The 22,596-nt window shown below is 37.4% G+C and overlaps 1 long non-coding RNA gene across 2 annotated transcripts; it reads right to left on the bottom strand.

The window, feature by feature from the left end:
• Positions 1-6,757: 6,757 nt before the first annotated feature.
• On the bottom strand, positions 6,758-21,446 carry LOC105707963 (uncharacterized). 2 transcript variants are annotated; one of them, XR_010342570.1, is made up of 3 exons: positions 21,253-21,446; positions 16,012-16,175; positions 6,758-8,294 (listed from the first exon to the last, which is right to left on the bottom strand). It is a non-coding gene; the product is annotated as an uncharacterized LOC105707963 (long non-coding RNA). The 2 variants fall into 2 exon arrangements; XR_001105216.2 differs by having other exon boundaries at positions 21,283-21,446.
• Between the last annotated feature and the right edge of the window lie 1,150 nt (positions 21,447-22,596).

Below are 22,596 nucleotides of genomic sequence, written 5' to 3'. Positions count from 1 at the left end.
GTTAAGCATCAAGCCTAGAGTAGCAGAGCTCACATGTATAGAGGCCAAGGCCAGCTTCAAACAAGGAGACCTAAAGCAGTGTATCTGCACAAAATGAAATCTTATGGGAGTCCTGCTGGGTCCACGATACCCACCATCGAATCCGAAGGGCAGAGCAAATACAGAAACAAGTGAATAAACACAGGTTAGTAGCAGGATGGATCCACAGCATAACAGAGCACATATCAATGAATAATTCAGAGTAAGTGGTAAGAGCTAAAACTGTAGACCAAAGTGAAAGATGTTCCCTTGTGAACCATCTAGTACATGGGACAGGCAGGGAAGCTTTAAAGAAGGCCATGATGTTTGTAACACAAAGGATAAATGTTTGCTGAAATAGATACCTCATCTTCCATGATGTGATTATTATACATTGCTTGCTTGAATCAGAAAGTCTCATGTACCCCAAAAATATATATACTACTATGTACCCATAAAAATTAAAATGTTTTTTAAAAAGGAAAAAAAAAACATGAGAACTGGACCTGCATATTCTTTGGGACTTGCTTTTTTTATGAGACTGAACTTTCTTAGAGCATCTGTAGATATGGCCTCCATTTCATCCAGACTGTTCTATTTCATTGCAATTATTTAGCTAAGCCAGGCTAAAATTTTACTTATTTCATGCTGCTAATGTATTTGGTTTGAATTTCTTTCACTTTTGATGAAACAAAATTTAAGATAGTCATTAGAAACCTCAATTAGGGTTTGATAATACCGAATGTAGTATTTATTTGTTTTTCAAGAGATGGAGTAAAAAATATTTTCATCTACCAATAATGTAATTTAGAGAAACTAAGGCTTTGTTCCATAGGCTCCAAACAAAATAGTACAGAGAGTATTTGCTTCCCCACTTCCCTTACAAATGAGGGATAGGGGGAATAAGGCAGAAAAGCTAACAATTTGCCCTAGGTCACACAGGTAGCTAGTGTTGGAGTTAAGAAAGTTCATTTCTTATGCCTCCAAGATAAGCAGGAAAAGGTTTTCCCAATTAGTATTGTTTCTCTGGTTTCATTGGGCAAGGTAGTCAGTGGTCTTTGTTTCCAGAAACACTTGTGCAAAGCATATCATCCAGTCTCAAACACAGCTAGATTCAGCAAGATCAAAGACAAAGTTAAAGGAGGACATGCCACACAAAGAAAATGAAGTCAGCCCAGAGATTTTACCTCCATAGAGACTCATCACAGCCCCAGCTGCTTCTTGGTCAACCAGAGACCCTGGACCTCAGGAAGCCACACCCCTAAACTCTGCTACACATGTACAGCCCTGTGACTTAAAGCTGGTGAATTTACACTGCTTGGTTGAGTGGTTTGTCAGTTTGTGCCCAGCTTTCTCTGTGCTTTGGTTTCTACTTCCAGTCCCTAGCTGCAAAGAACCATAATGCAATTTTGCAGAAACTAAGCAAAAAGGAATACATTAGTCTAGTCACTTGGAACTGCTGCCAAAGGAATAGTATCTTCAACTGATTGCCAGCCAAGTCCCTTATGAGATTGTGTAGGCTCTTACAATATTGCTAGGGGAGCGAAACAAAGGGGAAGAGAAAGAGAAGAGCCATACTTATAATTTATAGTCCATGGTTATGGGAAGCTTCTTATGTTACAAGAAAACTGGTGTCTGGGGTTTTCCTCTGCCTCAGAGGAGTTGAAAATGGGAGGAGGGATGAGAAGGTTATCTTACCAACTTTCTGCAGCCAAAATCATCAAGGCCAAAATTCCTTCCTAGAAAAGTCAGTGGCAAGATTCAGACAATTCCCACCAGCCCAACAACTCTCAGACCTGGGTGATTAGCATCTTCCCTACAGTAAAAGTCACTCCACCCACCCCGAGGGAGCAGAGAAATCTTAGGACCTCTTGCTTTAAAAATATTCTGATGAGAGGCATCAAGGAAGAAAACCAAAGTGTTAAATACTTGTCTAGAGGATTAGAGCACCTTGGTTGCTGTGGTTTCTGACTAGTTTAATTCTCCTTGTTCTTCATCTTAGAGAATAAAGGGTTTTCAGGTATTCCTGTTAAAATTTTCTAACTCAGCTGTCTTTACCATTCTATCCTGTGGGTAGAGCAAATGGATTGTATGTTAAGCAATCTTCTCCAAGGACTATGACTCCTGCTAACCATCCTTGATTACATTCTCTCATTAAATCAAAGTTCTTAGTCAAACAAAATGTGATGCCAGGAGTCATGGTGCTCATTATTGGTGGCTTCGTCCCTTTCCTCCTCTCTGTGTGGGTTCCATGACACAGAAGCCTGATGCAGACTAATGGCTATTCCTGAATGGATTGCTTTGAGGGCAGGAAGCTTGTCTTATGCATCTTTGACTCCATATTCCACAGCCTAGTTCATGCTACAAAAGACAGTGTTGAATGAATGTCACTGTGAAGTATGAAAAAAGGGTTACCTTTGCTTGGAGCTCCTCTTTGCTTGTTAGCTCAAAACTCACAAACTGAAAGAACTGTGTTGATGAGTCTCCATGGAGGTAAAATCTCTAGCCCATATCCTGACATATAAATATATGGGTTGTTTCTACCAAATGAGTCAATAGAAAGGAGCATGCTTATGTGATAAAGTTGCTCTGGAGAAAAAAAGGAAAGGAAGCAAGTGCTGACCCTTTGCGTAGGAAAATACTGTCACAATGAAGATGCACCAATGAGGATACTGTAACACTAAGGTATGGACCTTCAAGTGGCCTGGCAAACTCATCTAATTGTCTACTCTTTAGAGGATGTTCTTCAGAGTCATATTCATCTGCAGATGAGTATCAGTCCATGACTCTCAAACATGTGACCCATTCACCTGTATGAAACACTCTCAAGAGCAAATGTAAGTTGACCCCAATTCTCTACCCACTAGCTTTCACCAGAGAAAGCACATGGGTCTAAGAGTGATATAAATTCATGAGAAGACACTCTTGAAGTTGATCTTATATTTATAAATTCCAGAATTCAACTCATATTAATAACAAATCATGAAATTTTTATTCATTCATTTACACCCTTCACAACTCTTTTTTTTTTTTTTTTTTTTTTGAGAGGAGTTTTGAAAAACTTGTTGCCCAAGCTGGAGCAGAGTGGTGCGATCTCAGCTCACTGCAACCCCTACCTCACAGGTTCCAGCAATTCTTCTGCCTCAGCATCCCGAGTAGCTGGAATTACAGGCGTGCCACCCTGCCTGGCTAATTTTTTGTATTTTTAGTAGAAATGGGGTTTCACCATATTAGCCAGGCTGATCTCAAACTCCTGGCCTCAGATGATTGGTCTGCCTTGGCCTCCCAAAGTGCTAGGACTACAGGCATGAGCCACCATGCCCGGCCTCCCTTCACAACTGTTTTGACTTACCTGTCTTGACACTGTGAGTCTCGAGAGTCCCATAAGTAAAAAAATCCTGCTCCCTCATATACTCTGTTTTTATCTTCCTCCCACCCAGCTTGGGGGCCTTGGCTCTGTTTTCCGCTTCTGGCATAGTTCCTACCTCTTGGAATATTTCATAGATTATTGTCATTTCCCCCACTCAAATTTCAGCACTTCCTAAAAATCTTGGCCTGAACTCACTTTCTAGTAATTTTTATTCTTGTTGTTTTTTTTTTTTAAAAAAATTATACTTCTTTTCTGTCCAATAACCTCCACCTGCCCACCCCCACACCCCACCAGATCTATACTCTCAGGAACTAAACCTAATCACCAGTGTCAGGGGTGGGGGCGGGGGTGATAGGGGTGGGTGTGGGGAAGGTACCCAAAGGGCCTCAGGTGACCTAAAAGAAGCAAGGATGTCACAGGACAACTTATATTTTATTCTACTGCCAGTGTATGTTCAAATCTCAGGAGTGAAAGGAACTTGAAAGTTCATCCATGTCTCTGCCTCTACAGCAAAATATTAGCCATTAAGGAAAGATTAGCATTCCATGGTGTCCTCAGAGATCTCTGGAGTGGATTCCATCACCTCCCTTAGTAATGCATTCCAGAGGCTCATCTCACTCACAAATATTTTCTTCATGCTGAATCTAAGTCCTGCTGGAAGCAATTTAAACAATCTCCCTTTGGCCTGACTTCATGTGGAAAAAAAAAAGCTCTTAGCCACTGTCCTTGCAAGATCCCTTCATAGATTCCTTGGCTTCTCCAGACACTTCATGTATTAATTAAAATGAGAGCAAAGAGGAAACTGGGAGAGCAAGAGGTGGAGAGAGAGAGGTCACACAGCAATGCTTGTCTCGCCCTCTCTGGTCAATGTTTCAGAAGCATCGAGGACTCTAGACCCAGCTCTCCCTTCTCATTTCTTTGGCTAAGTCACATTCTCTTTTCACTGCCTGATGACCTACTTTTATCGCAAGCAAGTTTCTCCCCTTGAAAAGTGTAGATAACATGTAGCCCGACCCAGGATGAATCAGCTGAGCTGCACAGCTGCTGTGACCTTTTCCTTCATCTCCTGGTAGCATGAAGGAAGGAATAAAGATGACCAAGTTTTCTGCTGGCCAAACCTGCTTCACTTTCCTGGCAAAAGGACATGAGGAGATAAAGTATATTCTTCTACCCGAGACAGTAAATAAAAGAAAGAAAGTTGTGGGTGTACAGGACATTTGAAACATTTCATTTTTGTAGTTGTTCATTCTGAGCTAAGAGCCACCACAACAGATTGGTCTTTGGAAAGTGAGGGGGTTTGTAGTTGTATTTTGGGGCTTGCAGACTAGCCAGGATTCTGTTTCCATTTTCCCTATTAGTCCTCAAGTTCTAGACTGAGGCCCCCAAAATCCTGGGGCATCTGACCAGAGACAGCTGCCAGCATTTTCCCATGATGAGCAATGGAATGTGTATTGGCTGAGCACGTTGATTTGCCAGGTGTTTATAAAGTTTCTTGATCCTTTTTTCCACCTGGTTTGCTTCTGGGACCCAGTGGTGTATAGACTGCAGTGTGTCACCGGGAACAAAAAGAAGGGATAAACATCATACTCTCTTCCCCGGAAGCTGCTTTTGCATAGTTTTATTTTCAAAATTATTTTTCTTTCTTTACTTTCTTTTCCTTTTCTTTTCCTTCCTCCACCCCCCGCCTCTGGTGTCTCTCTTTACACAGTTTAGACATTGGGAATATGTTGGTAGTTTTCCAGCTGCTTATGCACAAGTGTAATTGAGTCATTTATTTTTAGTGATGTCAAGACTTTGAGAACAGAAATAAAAGAAACATTACACACTGACTAACTAAAATGTAAAAGAATCTTCATCTGGAGGATGAAGATACAGTGGATGTGATTATTTTCAAATTGGAGGCTCTTCACTCTTCATTTCAAAACCAGATTTGGAACATAATTTGTTTTATTTTCAGCTGGTGGGGTCTCTGATATCAAGTGAAATTATCCCGAGCCTTTTCACGGTTGATGGCTGACTGGCAGCTCCTCATTTTCTTCCCCTTTAAGTGAGAGTCCAAGTTGGATTAGTTCCTGGATGAAAAAGATGAGGCTTAAAGACCTGTGGGACATCCTGAGATCCTCATAGAAAAAGATCACTGGAACATTATCTGTCATTTAAAACAAAACAATTAAATAAGTGCAACGACCTATGTGTTTGATGACCAGCACATTCCAAGTATTTTGTTACCTTGCTTTCTATGCACCCACATTTATTTGGAGCGTAAATTAAACCTGGAATAGAAGTATTCTTTGTTCTTTACAAAGTTATCATGAAGTACTAATGATACTGACACAGGTATTATTTATGTTCTTTCAATTCTCCCACCCCTAACATTTCCTAAAAATAGAACAACCATTAAAGTCTTGGCACAATATAACACAAGATATTTGAAGATAAAATTCTAATTAATAAAACTGGTTGATATTAATTGAGTGCACATGATACGCCAGGCATTATTCCAAGTATAGTACATATTGAAAAGATAAAACTATAGATAAAGAAAGACATGAACAAAGATATTAAGTAATCTACCTAAGGGTACACAGCTATTGTTCTGTGATCCCAGAGAGTCTCTAGTGTCTTTATTTGTGATCACTGTACTGTAACTCCACTTATAGCAATGGAAAGGCAACCAAAAATGGGAGAAATATATGTCAGTTGGTAGGCAAAGAAGTAATATTCTCTATGTATAAAGAACTTTTGCAAAACAATATGTAAAAAAGTCAGATGCCTCAGTAGAAACATGGGCAAAAGAATAGGCAGTTCGTACAGAGAAAGTGCCAAAATAGTTAATAACTTTTATATCATTAAATCACATTGAAATTAAAGAAACATAAATGCAAACAATGATATGTGCTTGTTTTCTACTAGGCAAATTAGATTAGAGAAAAAGATGCTGCTCAGTTTTGACAATGGTGTGAGGAATAGCCCCTCTTAAACACTGTTAGTGTGAAGTACAGATTGTTGCAACTTTATGGAAAGCAAATTCTCCGTACATGAAGTTTTTAAAATAAATTTAGGAATTTCTCCTCTAGATATTTATACTAAGTAGTCAAGGGTGAGTACAAACATTCAGGTATAAGGCTGTCAGCCTCAGCGTTATTTAAAATAATGGTACATCTTTATGGTAGAATACCAAACCATCATCAAAATACATGCCCATAAAAATTAGTATAAACGTAAGATTCCCATGATGTTATTAAATGAAAGAGGGGTTTGTATAAAGGTATGGACAATTTGATTCCAACATTATGAAAAGTATATCTGTGCATAAAAGAAACACAGGAAGACTGGAGGGTAACCAAGTATTTATTATTCCTGCTGATATATTGTGGTAAATATAGGAAAATATAGATGTGCCCAAATATCTATAACAAATAAGCTCTTGCAAATTACATTTGAGCGTGGACTTCAGCTCTGAAAGTCCTGGCAGAGGAAACAAAAGAGAAATAAAGTGCATATTGTTATTTTTAATAGAAAAAATACAAATTCTCTTTCAAAAACACGTTTTCCCTGATGTTAAATTAAAAGTGAATCTTACTGACTGTAAGGGACCTTAGGTAACATATTGGACAATGTCTTCACTTTGCTCCCATGAAAGACACAGAAACTTTGTTCAAATGTACAAGCTTTATAGTGGCCCGCTAAAAAGGGTAAACGCTAAGGAAGTAGCGTAAATAACAACTCAGAAAAGACATTTTTACAGGGAAGTAAGGTAAAGTAGTAAGCAAAGTTTTTTCCCTTGTAGTACCTAACCTCTTAATCCAGGGTTAGAGCTTAGAGATCCCTGAGGAACACTCTTGGGTCAGAGTCACAATGTTTTCTCTTCAAAATTATTTAGAGTGAATTATGTTAATGCAATAAACAATACTGTAGGCATAAAAACAACTCCAAGTTTAACAGTATAAAAGTTACAGGACTTTGGGCCTCTAAGAATTCTCTACTGTAGTAAAAAGTGTTTCTCCATACTATAGAGTTAGCCTCAGATTAAAGTGAGGAAGGTATGCTTTAAAGGGATTTGTACCAATTCTTCTCTCTATAATATTTCCTGTATAAGATTTACTACAAAGATAGAAAATCAATGAATGATAACATTTTCAACTTGAGAAGTTGTAGGGTTTCTGTAATCCAGAGGCAATTAACTTTTGGTAAGCCATGAACACTTTGTGGATTGAAATCTGGCAAAAACTGTGGAGTCTTACCCCAGAAATATGCATACATGTGCCAAAATTGAAGAAGTTTAAGAATTCCCTCACATTCATCCATAATTCCCTAGGATAAGAACACCTGAATTAGTTTAACCTTGTTTTCCTGAGAAAACCTTAGAGCCAGATACGTTATTCTGCTTAATTGAACAATATTTCTTACTTTTGCAAAATTAGTCCTTTCACATGAGTGAAGTAGCTCATTCAAAATCATAAAGCAAATTAAATGGCAGATCCAGGATAAAAATCAGGTCTTCTAATTCCCAGGACAACCTTCCTTCTCCCACATCCTTTGTTCACTTAGATTTTAAAAGCTGCTCAGTTTCCCACAATCCTGGAGGAAAGGAGAATCTCTATAACACACATAGGCAAATCCCATGGAGGACTGAGGTTATCTCCTGGAAGTGCAACACTGAAAAAACACTTGGAGTAAAGTTAAGCTAAAAATGATATGCCAAGTCACCAACACAGTTTTTCAAGGAACAAGAGTTCATGTCAGCATCACTTCCAGTTTGGCCAGTTCTTCTTTAATTAGTCTTGGGCTGGTTTCTGATTATTGTCAAAACATCTGAAGGTCAACATAATGTCTTACTCTTGTTTGGGAAGCAGTCATGAATCAAAGCCCTCCAGCAACCCCCGAAATAAGACTGATGATATGCCTGAAAATAAGAAGGGTGAGGCGTAAAAATCAACAATAGCAGAGCCTTGCAGCTTATTTTCATGATATTAATGGTAAGTAATCACTATTTTCTTTATTTGCCAGGAGGAATCTGTGACTCATGAGCAAAAGAGAACCGTAGGATGCTTTTGTGTCTGTAAACACAGACAGAAAATTTAGATCTTTCTGGTTATTTTACAAAACAACTAGGTTGAATATTCCTATCAGTGGACTGTGTGGTTGTTTGTACACTGGTTTGACTGGAAAGTCCCCCACAACTACCGTGTTTACGGGAATACTACTCATTCTCCTAGGTCCGTCTCACATCTTAACGCTACCCAGAGACACCATCCCGAGTGTCCCAGCCCAGGCTCATCTCATTTTTCTGAGCAGCCCCTACGGTACTTTTATGTAGAATATAATTCAACAATATTTAGATATGCTTAATAGATCTCACTAACTGCTTCATGAACCCTGTTTCTCCATCAGATTATAAGGTACTCAAAGCCCAGAATCATGTTCCCGGTGCTGCTTCTTACTGTACGCTCTTCGGGTATTCAAAACTTGTTTGTTGATTGACCGATTAAAATGAGAATATGGCCACTGTCCCGCCTGAATCTGGTTCAGCAGCATTCTCTTCAGAATAGAATTAAGCTTTCCTGCCTGATGAACCTCTGCTGATGCTTCAAGATCTGGCTCAAAATGCTACCTCCTCTACAACAGCCCCACTAACAGAAAAGTTCTGATAATTCCCAGTTATACCAAATAGCACGATATTTCTAAGGAGGAAGAATGGGTTCCCCCACTCCTAAAACGATTTTTTAATCCAAAATGCAGTTTAAATGGTAATCAACGTTATCGTACTGTCATCTTTAACTCAGAGCTAAGAAAGCCAGTGAAAATTTTCAGAGTATAAGTTGAGAAGAACCTTAAACATCATTTAGTTAAATTATGGTCTATGTATATAATGGAATACCATACAGCCATTCAAAATAAGATAGAAATATATGAAATGATGTCTGAAATATAATTTCACACAGTAAAAAAAGTTGCAAACAATACTGATAATATAATTACATTTTTATTTTAAAAATGTGTGCATGAATGCACATATGCATGCATTCATACATAGTACATATGCAGAGAAAAGATATGGAAGCAACCACAAAAAAAAAAAAAAATCATCAGTCATGTTTCTCCCTGGCAGTGGCATTTGAAAAGCTGGAAAAAGGAGAGCTAGACCTTGAACATTTCACTTTAGGTAACTTAGTACTGTTTTTCAGGTTTTGCAGTAAGCATTACCTTTATTCCTTATGTCATGTTGGAGTCCTTTCTTTTAATTTTTCAAAAAAAGTCACCAGTCCAAGTCTTCAACAATGTAACCTCATCTACCTCTCCCTGCTCCTCCACTCACTCAGAACCTCAAACCACCCATGTGACAGATATCTCCTCCATGCTACTTTGACCAGTCCTCTTTTCTCATTCAGGAATGACCATCCCTCTCTGATTTCTCTGGTGAACTCCTACTAGTCCTTGAAAGCCACTAAAAATCTCACCTCTTCTGTGATGCTCCCAGGATTGATTAATTGTTTGAATTTCTATGTCCTCACAGAACTTTCCACATACCTCTGCTAGAACAGAGATATATGTCTACATGTATAAAACTACAGGTAGAAATTATATCTGTCTTCCTCACCACAGTGAATTCCTTCAGGTCAGACCTGTCTGTATTTTGTTCATCTTCAGCACTATCTTTTGCAACTCGAAAGCCTGGGACACAGTACTTACAGAAATGTTTGATGAATGCCCAAACTGCACATCAGATCCTGAGATCCCTTCTCTGCAACCTTGGACACTCCAAATACCCAGCCAATTCTAGGCAACAACCCAGTTATTGGTATTCTCAATAAATTGTAGCCTTAGACTCTCAGCCAAAAGATGAAATTTCCATTTGTATCCTGTGTGTTAACTTCAGATAATTTGATGTCACAGCCTACTATAAGTCAACTCAAGGGAACCCTTTTGATCGAATTAATGAAATACAATAAAAATACAAGTTCCTATAGAAAACATCATGCAGAGGATCTCAGGGCTCCCCAGAATAGGCTTCTTGGATCAACGTGACATAAAATTAAGGTGCAGTTTCCATTAAGTCCATATGTAACAAATTTTCTTTCCATGTTGATATTCAATAACTGACCTGATTTGAATGACCTCCCTGTTGTCAATTACACATTGCTTCTGTGTGAGAGCTTCATGTCCACTAGTTTCCATTACTGTTTACTGGACAGAAAAAATGAATCCCAGGAGTCTCAGCACCAACATAAACTGAAATAAAACTAATAACTACAACACTATAGAATTTGCTCTGCATACCTTATTATATTTAACTCTCATAAATGTTTCAGGAGGTAGGAATTTTTAACCCTACCTATGAATAAGAAAACTGAAGACTAGGGAAGTTAGGTAATTTATATCAGGTCACAGATCTACTAAATGGTAAGGCCCAGATTAGACTCCATTCCCTCGGCTCTTCTCATTAAGCTGTGTGCATATGTCATGTTATTAAGCCACGTGACCTCCATCTAACAGATGTGTACTCCTCCAATTTCACATGAGAGACCTTTCACAGTCATTAAAACACCAAAAATGGAGGATTTTTTTTTTTTTTTGCTGCAGCAGTCACAGATTTTCTTCCTTTTCTATCTGCTATCTAGTCATACATGTATCTATTCATTCAACATTCAATGAGCACCTACTATTGACCAGACATTATAGCAAGCAATTGGAGTGAACCTGAAAAGATAAATATGGATTTCTGTGTCCCCAAGGCAAGCTCATTGATATCTAATGATTAGAACTCATTATCAGGTATAGTTAATTTTATCTCAGAGTAATTTTCTATTAAAAATTGCTATGAATATGTGAATATTGGTAGTCAGCATTTATTGAGGACTTACTACTTCTAGGCATTGTTCTAAGAGTTTTACATGTGACTCATTTAATACTCACTGCAACTCCATACATTTGATGACTTTCATTAATCCCACTTTAAAAATAAGGAAACTGAAGTACAGAGAAATGTGATACGCAAGGTCAGACAGCTATGAAATGGCAAAGCTAGGATTAAAGCCCAGGCTCTCTGAATGCAGAATGCTTGACCAATTATTTTATACACTCTCTCCATTTAAATATTGGACACTGACTCTGGGGTCACCAGGATGAATAAGCCATCATTCTTGTCCTCAAGGACTTAATGAAAAAAGCAGACAAATAAGCAGGTAGAACAATACAGAGTGGTAAGCGAGATGATAGGACAGGTGTGCAAGGAGGTTCAGGCACACAAAGAAGGGGTCCTGAAGTGTTTGCAATAACCCATCTACTATCCTCATGTGGACGCAGCCTAGACTCTTCTCCTAGGTCCCAGGATTCATTCAGTGACCAAAGATCTTGGTAAAAGAGAAAGATGGGAGAGGAAGAGACAATAGGAAAGATCCAGGAAAAGAGGGAGAAAAATCTTGAGAAAGGAGGCACATAAAATCATGCTTGCCCACCCATAGTCTTTTGTCTTTGTGAGGCATTCCTATCCCTCAGAAATGCATACACACTTAGAAAAAAATGAGTAACGCTGGTCCTCATTGTTTCCCTGTTCTCCACGGCAGCATACGAAAAAGAAACGTTCTCCCCTCTTTGCACTCCTCAGTTATCCTGAGAGGTAATATGATGAAAATCAGGGATCCTAGGAAGGAAAATGGACAAGGCCTGGCCGCTCCAACATGCGGATGCACTCCTAATAAATCATGTAAATTATTTTCTCAGCCTTTTACCTTGAATTTTCAGGTTGTTTTTAGTTTTCTGCAATTATAAATGATGCTAGATAGGACATTTTTATACTTGCATTTTTGTACACCTTTTGACCGTTTCCTAGAAGAGATCCCAGAATGGAATTACAAATTCAAAGGGTATATTCTTTTTTAAACTCTTAACCCATATGGTGAAAACGCTTCCCAAAAAGTAGTGACAAATTATATCCCATGGAGTATATTTGGGAATGCTTATCCAATGACACTTTCTCCAGCATTACTATACTTTAAAAACCTTTATTTTTTTTAGGAAAAAATGTAAGTTTTCCATTTAATCTTCATTTTTGGACCACCAGTGAGGTTGAATATAGTTTATAAGTTTATTAATCAAATGTATTCATTAAAATAATGCATGTAAACCTAGTAGATGCTCAATAAAGTGAGATTATTTTTTAGTAATGACTTTGAACATGAATTCATGGTTACTGGCTATATACATTTCTTCTTAGAATTTTGAATTTATTCATTTTTCTCATTTCTCTATTGAAGTTTAGTGTTTTCTCTCAGTGAGCTTTTTATATGTTAGGTATACTAATCCTTTGTTTTGAAAAAATGTTCAGGTTTTGAAGGATTATTGTCACTTATGGAACATAAGTGGAACATATAGCATTCAAAGGCATTATGCTTTACAAATATGACACTTTTTCTTTGTCTCACTGATATGGAAACAGAGGCTTAAAATTTGTGTTTCCTGTTTTTCAGGTAAAAATTTTTATACAGTAAATTCATAAATCTTGCATGTACCATTTCATGAATTCTGACAAATGTATACACCTGTGTCACACAAGTTTGTGTTAAAATATAGAATATTGTATCACTCTGAAAAATTCTTTTGCATGCTTTTCTAATCAACGTTGCCTTTACCCTACCCGAACCTTGAGAGAAAACCATTGTTCTGGTTTAGAACCTCATATAAATGGAATCATACAATATGTACTTTTTAAAATTCTGGTTTTTCACCCAGCATCATGCCTTGGAGATTTACTGATGCTGCTGTATCTGTCAATGGTTTGGGATATTAAAAGTAATGACAAAAACTGCAATTACTTTTGCACCAAGCCTAATGCATGCAATGACATGAGTAGTTGTGGCTGAGAAGTATTCCATTGTATGACTATACCAATTTGTTCATCCATTCGCCTATCCATGGATAGTTGAGCTACTCTCAATTTTTACTATAATAAAAGCTGACATAACATTCTTGTACAAGTATCTTTGTGACCAAATATTTTATTTCCTCTTGGACTTTGTACATAGGGTGGAATTGTTGGGTCATAAGGTATGTGCATGTGTAGTTTAATAAATACCTGCCAGATCTTTTTCCAAAGTGGTTGTAATCGTTTTCACTTTTTTAACAACACAGGAAAATGTGCAAATATTAAGCTATTTTTTAAAGCAGTATAAAAAACCTAGTGTATAGTATAACCCTATTAACCTTATTATGTACCATATATATATATGAAAAAGGTTAGTCAAATATTTTCAATTGTTAACAAAAATAATCTCTGCAAAATAGGTAACAAATAATTTTTACTTTTTTCCTTGCATTTTTCTAACTTGCAGTATCATGTATTAAGACAATATAAATTTGTTTTTCTAACTACAGGAAAAAGAAATGTCAGTAGACCACCAGATCAAAATACTCTGTCTGTCTAAAAAGGACCAAGCCCACTTGCCCAGAGGAAGAAAAAAAAAAAAATCTGTTATGGCAGACTGAAGAAGCAAGAAGTTACATGGTAAGATTCATTCATAAGTGACAAAACTGTTCATTGTGCAGATCTTTTCTTGAATGCTTGAATCTGTGGTTAGGTAAAAGGACTTCTCTTCCTTTGCCTTTATTTATTCTCCGTGTTTATGTTGTGCTTCAGAGCTTTCTCCCTAGACAATAAGTCCTGTGTCTGGTTATTCTGAGGCAAGAACATAATAAATGCTTACTCTTTTTGTGGAAATACTGGACACTTCGTGGAAAGTGCATTTGACATGGTGGCCATGTCTAAAACATAGTCGTATCATTAATATCAATAATGTAGAAATTAGAGATACAATGGAATGCTTTTGCACAACATGAAAAATACCCAGTTACACATTGCATCGGAATGCAACTCCCCACTGCAGGCACAAGGAGGCTACTTAAACTTGAGAAACTACTTGGAAGCCATTCTCAATGTGATTATTCTTTATCTTCAAACAGAAACTCAGATTACAAGGAGTAACTTTTCCCTCAAGGAACAGTATCAAAAAATTTTAAGTAGACCATATGGCATTTGTCAAATGAGAGGGGGAAAAAATCTCCCACTTCTGGGATATTTATTTTACCTGTCAGGTCTTTAAAGGAGAGATTATATATAATATCTCTTTTAATCTTCACACACAAAAAGGTGTTCAATCTGCCTACCTGTCTCTGTGGAAGTGTGAACCTAGGCAATGAAATTACTTTTCTCCCACAGCATAGCATAGCATAGTTAGATACATTTTATGAAGCTACCCTAGAGCAGGATGTTCAGAACAATGTGCAGGGATTTCAAAGTTTACTTCTTCTTTTATCTGGAATGCTATAAAATCAGAAAGTTGTTAAACAGAAATAATATGGTAAAAAGAATGCAGATTCTGGAGCCAGAATCCTGCTTTGCTTCTTACTAACAATATGTCCTAGGACAAATCACTTAGTCTCTCTGTGGTTTAGCTTCTTCATCAGTAAAATATTATCAATATTGTAATTACTTCATAAAGTTGCTGTGAAGACTGAGGGAGTAAAACTATATAAATGAGTGAATCCATGCTTAAAACCATGCCCAGCACATAGTACTTTTAACCAAAGTATTATTATTATATTTCTTTAATATATATCATTCAGATGTTCAGAGAAGTATGATTCATTCAGAATGATTAAAGAAAAATCTGCTTGAATTAATGAAAAATGTAGATTATAAAATCTTTTTTAAAAAGTCCATTATGTTACTTTCAAAAAGATAAAGGTATTTAAACTAAAGCAACTAAAAAGTATTAGTGCAAAAAGTTTCATAAGGGGCATACTTCAAAAAACGGGTAAGTTAACGGTTTGTTTATAAATGAACACATTCTTTGAAAAGTGTCTTCTATTAAGTAAGATACGTATTCCATCGCATCACACTATTTGCTTGGCTACAGAACTATCATTTCCCCTACAGAAAGCACTTTCATAAAGTAAAAAGGCATCTTTAGGTTAACTGATGCTAATCTCCCTCTTATTCAGGAAACCTTCACACCACCCAGAACTTAGTGTCACATGGATTTAGTGAAGAAAAGTTATACTTCCATTTCAGCCCAGTCCATCTTTAGAAAGCATTTCCTTAGATTAGGCTGAACTCTTCTTAAAATGTCCACTCTCTGTCGCTGCTTTGTGGAGTTCCACTGAATGAATCATTCCTCTTCGTTTTGATAACAGTTCAAGAATTTGAAGACAGCTGTTGTATCCTTCCCTGAAATCTTCTCCAAGTGTAACAACCTCATTTTTTTTTGACTATTTTTCATTGACATGACTTTAGATGCATCATCTACCTTGATCCTTTCCTTCTGGACTACCTCCTGTTTGACTTTTTCCTCCTATATTGGGTTTACCAGAACTGAACATGAAATGCTAAGTATATTCTGATTAAAGCCATGCTTGTTCTGGACCCAAGATTTATTTTGATGTTTTGGTAGTCATATGACTCTCTTGACTTACACCAAGGTTATCAGCACCACCCCCTCTTTTTTGTAGGGGTAATGGGTATGTATTAGTCAGGGTTCTCCAGATAAATAGAATCAATAGGGAGTGTGTGTGTGTGTGTGCACGTGTACAGAAAGAAAGATTGAGAGACATAGTAACTTACTCACACAATTATGGAGGCTGAGAAGGTCTGGACCGAGAATTGCTGATTGTACAGTTCCAGTCTGAGTCTGAAGGCTTGAAAAGCAAGAAAACTGGGTGCAAGTCCCATCCGAGTCTCAGTCAGAAAACTAGGAGAGCCATTGTTGTAAGTCCCAGTGTAAGTCTCGGTCTGAAGGCAGGAGACAAATGATGCCCCAGCTTAGAGACAGTCAGGCACAGAGATTTTTTTTTTTTTTTTTACTCAGCCTTTTATTTCAGTCAGGCTTCCAACAAACCAGAGAAGGTCCCCCACATTAAGAAGAGCAAAAATCTGCTGTATGCAGTTCACCAATTCAAATGTTAATCTCATCTAGAAAAAACCAGAAATGTTTAACCAAGTATGTGGGCACTCCATGCCCCACTCAAGTTGACAAAATTAAACATCACAGGGTGCTGTGTGCTGTGTCAGCCATATCTTTCCCACTTTCTACCTTATATATTTTTACCCGTCTATTACTTTTACAAGTATATTCATGTACTGTTACATACATCTACTGTTACATGCATATGCACCTTACATCTATCCCTATTAGATTTCTTTTTTTTTTTTTTTTTTTTTTGAGACGGAGTTTCGCTCTTGTTACCCAGGCTGGAGTGCAATGGTGCGATCTCTGCTCACTGCAACCTCCACCTCCTGGGTTCAGGCAATTCTCCTGCCTCAGCCTCCTGAGTAGCTGGGATTACAGGCACGAGCCACCATGCCCAGCTAATTTTTTGTATTTTTAGTAGAGACGGGGTTTCACCATGTTGACCAGGATGGTCTCGATCTCTTGACCTCATGATCCACCCGCCTCGACCTCCCAAAGTGCTGGGATTACAGGCGTGAGCCACCGCGCCCGGCCCCTATTAGATTTCTTTTAATATTTTCCCCAGAGATTCATTTTGGGGATCTCAGATACTAGTTCCCTTATCATCATATTGGTAGCATTGTGGACTTTCCATTTATGGAAATGCATATATATGGCTCAATGAGTCTTGTAATACAAAACATTAAACTGGAAACTACCAAGAAAACTATCATATAGAAAGAATGCTTGGTTTCCATCCATCCATTAATCAGTTGTTTCTAAGATGGTCATTCATTAGTTATTATCTATTTAATTGTAGCATCAGTTGCTATCACATTCATAAGATCTTAAAGATCTGGAATAAAATTGTGTCACATGTTCTTCTATTTGTGGAACTCTATGGTCTTTAGTCAAGTAAAGACACATTCAAAACACTGAAATTTGGATATATTATGTCTTTAGCATATTCCTTGTTGACTAGTTTTGCAACCTTACTGAAAAAGAAGTTAGTCTGGCATGACGAGTTCTCAGTAGACCCATTCAAGCCTCTAAGTTTCATAATCTATTTCTTTAAGGATATTTTTGAGATTTTTGCCTAGGAACAAACGTTTAAGCCTATAATTAGTAGAATTTGCCCTCTTTTCTGTAAATATGTATGTACTGCCTAATCAAGTCATAAATGAATTAATTCATCATTTGTCTTTTCAGTTACAGTTTATTAAAGCTTCATTATTGATCAAAGAATATTACTTCTTCATGTTTTTGAGTGAATTAATTTCTCTGTCTATGATTTTAGATTGGAGATTTATTGTATATTAATTCAATCATAGTATATATTTGTTATCACTACCAAATTGGAAAAAAAAAAAAAAACGGGGAGGGAAAATAAAAATGCTTCATGTATCAAAGGACTGAAAGAAATAATCTTGATTTTATTTTTGTACAAGGTGTATATAGCTCAGGAGGCTTCATTTGGGGTGGGCTTTAACACACTCATCTGGGACTATTTTAAATTTGCTCTTCCCTACTCTGTAATCCCACCATGATAGACTTAAACTTCACCAATATTCACATGTGTAAATGTAATTTTTCAGGATAGTAAGATTTGAAAGATATGCTGCATCAACAAATTAGAAAACTGTATTCACAAACACACAAAATTGCTTTCATCAGGAGGTTTCTAAAGCTGTTAGAAATCAAAAATGCAGAACAAGAAGGAGCTTCAAAATATGACTGCAACCACAAGTTTATGTGCAGAAACAACTTGCCCTTTGGGACCCTTTGGGCATGTCTCTTGACTACAATTCTCTTCCTGTTTTGGGATTGATTTCAAGACTCCTTATTCTTCCGGTCCTTGCTTGGTTAAATGTTCTCATCACCCTGGCCTATTTCCTTGATTTTGTAGTTGATTATTTTCTGGCTCATGATGCAGACTTCCCTAAATTGGATTCTGGTCAAATTAACTTTTCTCCTCCAAACTTTGGTAGTGATCTTCCACCAGGAAGAAAAACATTTCCTCTCCTGGCTCAGAATAATCAATAATGCTCCCTCCCAGAAAATGAATGTCAATGGCTGTCCTACTGTCCCTGTTGATGGCTCCCATACTTATTGGTCCACCCAACATTTTAAGCATTTATTCTACAAATGAATTGGCAAAAACCAAGTAACTTTACCTAAAAATGAGAATTACGGTAAAATTCGGCTTGTCTAATCTCAGCCCATTCAATCCATCTAGATGCACTAAAATAGGGCTAACTGTGTGATGATTTAGAACAGCCATGTTGATTAAAAGTCAGATCTCTGGAATTAATCTTAGTTCTACTCTCTGAGTCCATGGCAAACCATTTCTTCTCTTCAAGCCTCAGTTTTTTAATCTGTATAAAAATATGGTTTGAACAGAAGGTTCTCAAGGTTCCCATTAACTTTCAAGTTCTCTGGATCCATGGATCTATTTTAAAGTTGTTCATTATTAATTAATAACATTCACGTGATAGCCTGATCCAGCCATTAGCAGTATAGAGATATAATCATAACTTTGGAGGAAATGAAAGAATAGCAGTTCTTAAAGTAATCAAACCAAGTTTTTCCTCTCTGTTTTTTCTGTTTGTTTTTTTGGTTTCCCAAATCTTAACGTATTATGGTGAAGGAGACACTCTTTCCTAGTGTTAATGGCAGTAAAGACTACTGCAAAATGTCCTAACAATGCCTGTCCTCAACTCATCCAGTTCACATTTGCAGATGTAGGAGCTTGAGATAGTCATCCTAACTTCTGGATGCCTGTCCAAACCAAACCTCTAAGTTCTTGGACTTGGGCCCTTCTTTTAAGCTGAAATAAAGACTTGCACTTTCTTTCTGTCTCTAGAGATCTTCAAACTTTTGGGTAAAACCAAGCCATACATGCAAATATACATCCTTTCACACACAATATACACCTGTACATAGGCCTATACATGTTCTAGTAACTTTAAACTTTATCATAGGATGATCTACACTTCCAAAACATCAATAGAAGGCCAATTTTCTAGAATGTGAGGATGTCCATTTAAAATGAGCTACAATAATGAGGTTTCCAGGAGCTGGTAAGCTGTTCCAGTGATGGCTTTGGCTAGAGTGCCCCACTGCATAGTTTTGCCCATGATCTGATCACAGAGAGTTGTCTTTATTTATGTGCTGTGTTTGAAAAGTGGAGACAGTTTGGCAGAGTTATGGATAAGAGATTTAACTGCCACGTAGCTTTAAATGCTAACAGCTTTTAACATTTTTTCTATATAGCATGCTATATTTATGAGACAATGAAGGAGTAGGGGTCTGAGGAAGTAAAAATGATGAGAGAATAAAGGAAGAGAACAGTAGGGAACTCTGGCCCTGATGAGACTGAAAAGATTTTAGAACTCTCAATTCCATTCTACTCTGAAAGCACCAGTTAGCTTTTTAAAAGTTTCCATTCATGATACTCTAGAGTATGATGTAATTCAAAGTTTAAACAATATGTTGATTCTATCTCTATTTACACACTCATTCAATCAGTAAACATACTGATTGAAAGTGTAATCTATGCAAGGCATTATATTAAACATTGTAGAAAGTATAAAGGTATATCTGGCTTTTGACATCTAACTGTCCTAATGAGGAGATATAACAGATATGCGTATGACTACAATACATCACTCTGCATTGGCAATTAATTATAGAAGAGGCATTTTAAAATACACCTTAGAATGTAAGGGCATAGAATCCCAGGAAGAGAGAAAATCATGAGCAAAAATGTAGAGGCAAAAAGTACCAGGCTATTTTAAGGGATGACTGAATCACTGTGTTTGGGTGTTAGAGGAATGGAGGGGGAAAGTCTTTGGAAAGTATAAGCAGGCTGGGATGATATATGAATGACTTTAAATCTCACACTGACAAGTCTGGCCTTTTTTTACTGGAAACGAGAAGTTAGTGATATTTAGAGCAGGGAAGAGCATTAGCAGAGCGTTGCTTTCAGGAGGAAAACTGATCTCAAGGCAAGGTGAAGGACTAGTTGGAGTAAGAAAGCTTAGCGTCATAGTGAACGGTGAAGAGCCTCTTTCAGTGGACTCAGTGCAGGTAATAATGGCATCAACTAGGTGGATAAAGATTGGAAGGCAAAACAGTTAATAACTACAAGAACAGACGTGGACCAATCAAACACCATATATGTGGAATGAGAGAGAAGTAGTTACAGAAGACTCTGGAGTTTCAAATGGGATAACAGAAACAATGTAGATTCATTCAGGGACAACCACTAAGTGAGGGATGTTACCAAATTTAATCTTAAACACAGGGAATTAGGCAATATTTCTCTACATGCTTAGGAGAAATCTCCCTTTTTAAACTTAGACTTGAATTGTGAAGTAATAAAGTCTGGGGATACCTTCTATTGTTTGTTTACAAACCCACTCCAAATTCTAAACAAGAAGGAAAATAGATGCATTTTGTTTTCTTTGTCTAGTCAGCAATTAAACTGATGATCCAACACCATTTACTTCCATTGCCTTATCCACATAACTGACAATAATAAAAACGGGTCCATGAAAAACCCAAAATGGGTCCATGAAGCATATCCCACCCCTGCTTGTACAACACTGCAAGTTGCTTGAAAGCAACCTGCAATGGAAGAAAACACACGCAGTATGGATTGAGACAGCATTAGTATCAAACCCAAAAAAGAACTTTCTATTATCAGTGAGGATGGGAATAAATGGCTCCCTAAGGAAATGGTATATTCTCTTAATAGCTCACAAATTTTCCAGGTTAGTTTGATCAAGTAGAGCAGAGCTAGCAGGGATACAAATTATTGAAATGGTGGCAAAGATAAAGCTTCTATGTAAAATAAAATTTAAGATGCAAAGGAGATTAACAACTAGCTTTTTTAAGAGTATGAAGGAGGAGGCTTACAGCTTGAAATATATCTGTTTATGTTCTTACTTCATTCCAATGTCCAATTCCTGAAGATCAGAAATGGGGAGGATTTGGTAAAACCCTCGGTCTCCACTTCCTGTCTAGCCTGGCCCTGTGTTAGTACTTCACCCAGACTTCTTAATCCATACATCCACTGAGAGAAAAGCATGTTAGAACAAACTGAGGAAGCCTGAGAGCTTCTCCTCACTTTCTGGCTGCCCTTCAGCAAATAGGGTTCTGTTAGGGTCAGGAGCATGCACTCTATCTCCTATTTGGAGTTGGGTGTAGGAAAGAATCTGCACACACAGGCAAACTGCAGCTCCAGCACACAGCTCTGGTTTGTTTCCAACTGAAGTCAGTTGTCCCATATCCTCTGATTGCAACACATTGTAGGGAAACCATCAGTGCTCTTCACTCAGATGTTGTCAGCCAAGACTGATCCCAGAATAACCATGATGGCCCCAGAGGGTGAATGGAAACCACACTTTCCTTGATTTTCCAATGACATTTACAAAAGTGTTCCCCTAGCTTCAGTAGGTGACTTACCTAAGCAATGACTGGAGTCACTTCAAATTAATTAATATACATAGTTATTAACACTATAATTAAAAAGTGGTCATTTGTTCCATTAATATGATATTAATAACACTGATGATTCATAACACGAATCTCAATTTACATTTGGTTCCCAGTTTATGGTGGACAGCTCACTTCCACAGACATTGTCAATCCGCATTTACCAACTCAATTCTGTTTATGTTATCTCCATCTGCAGAGGAGAATATCCAGTCTCAGAGAAGTTAAATTATTGTCCCAAAGCTTCACAGTTGCTAAGAGGCAAAACTGGGCATTTAACCCAACTCTTCTAACTCTGAATCCCTTGCATTTTTTTTTTCTCACTGTACCACAGAGTAATTATAGGGCATGTATATCAATTGGTATATGCATCAAGTTGAAAATCCCATTTAATTTCTAATTGTTCCAAACACACACTCACCACTGAGCTAGTTCTGTTGGAGGGAAAAAAATCAGTGAGTCTCGTGGACTTTTTGTTGTTGTATTTGTCAGGGTTCTCTAGAGGAACAGAACTAATGGAAAATACATATCTATATTTCTCTATAGATAAATAGATAGAAGATAGATAGACAGATGATAGATAGATAGATAGATAGATAGATAGATAGATAGATAGATAGATAGATAGATATAAAGGGGAGTTTATTAAGTATTAACTCACACAATCACAAGGTCCCACAAAAGGCCATCTGCAGGCTGAGAAGCAAGGAGAGCCAGTCTGAGTTCCAAAATTGAAGAACATGGATGTTCGAGGGCAGGAAGCAT

The sequence above is a fragment of the Aotus nancymaae genome, unplaced genomic scaffold, assembly GCF_030222135.1.
Source record: "Aotus nancymaae isolate 86718 unplaced genomic scaffold, 86718_ANA_hifiasm-v0.15.2.pri h1tg000003l, whole genome shotgun sequence".
NCBI classification, from domain to species: Eukaryota; Metazoa; Chordata; class Mammalia; order Primates; family Aotidae; genus Aotus; species Aotus nancymaae.
Note: the sequence above shows the minus strand (reverse complement) of the source record. Positions and strands in the feature narration are given on the sequence as shown.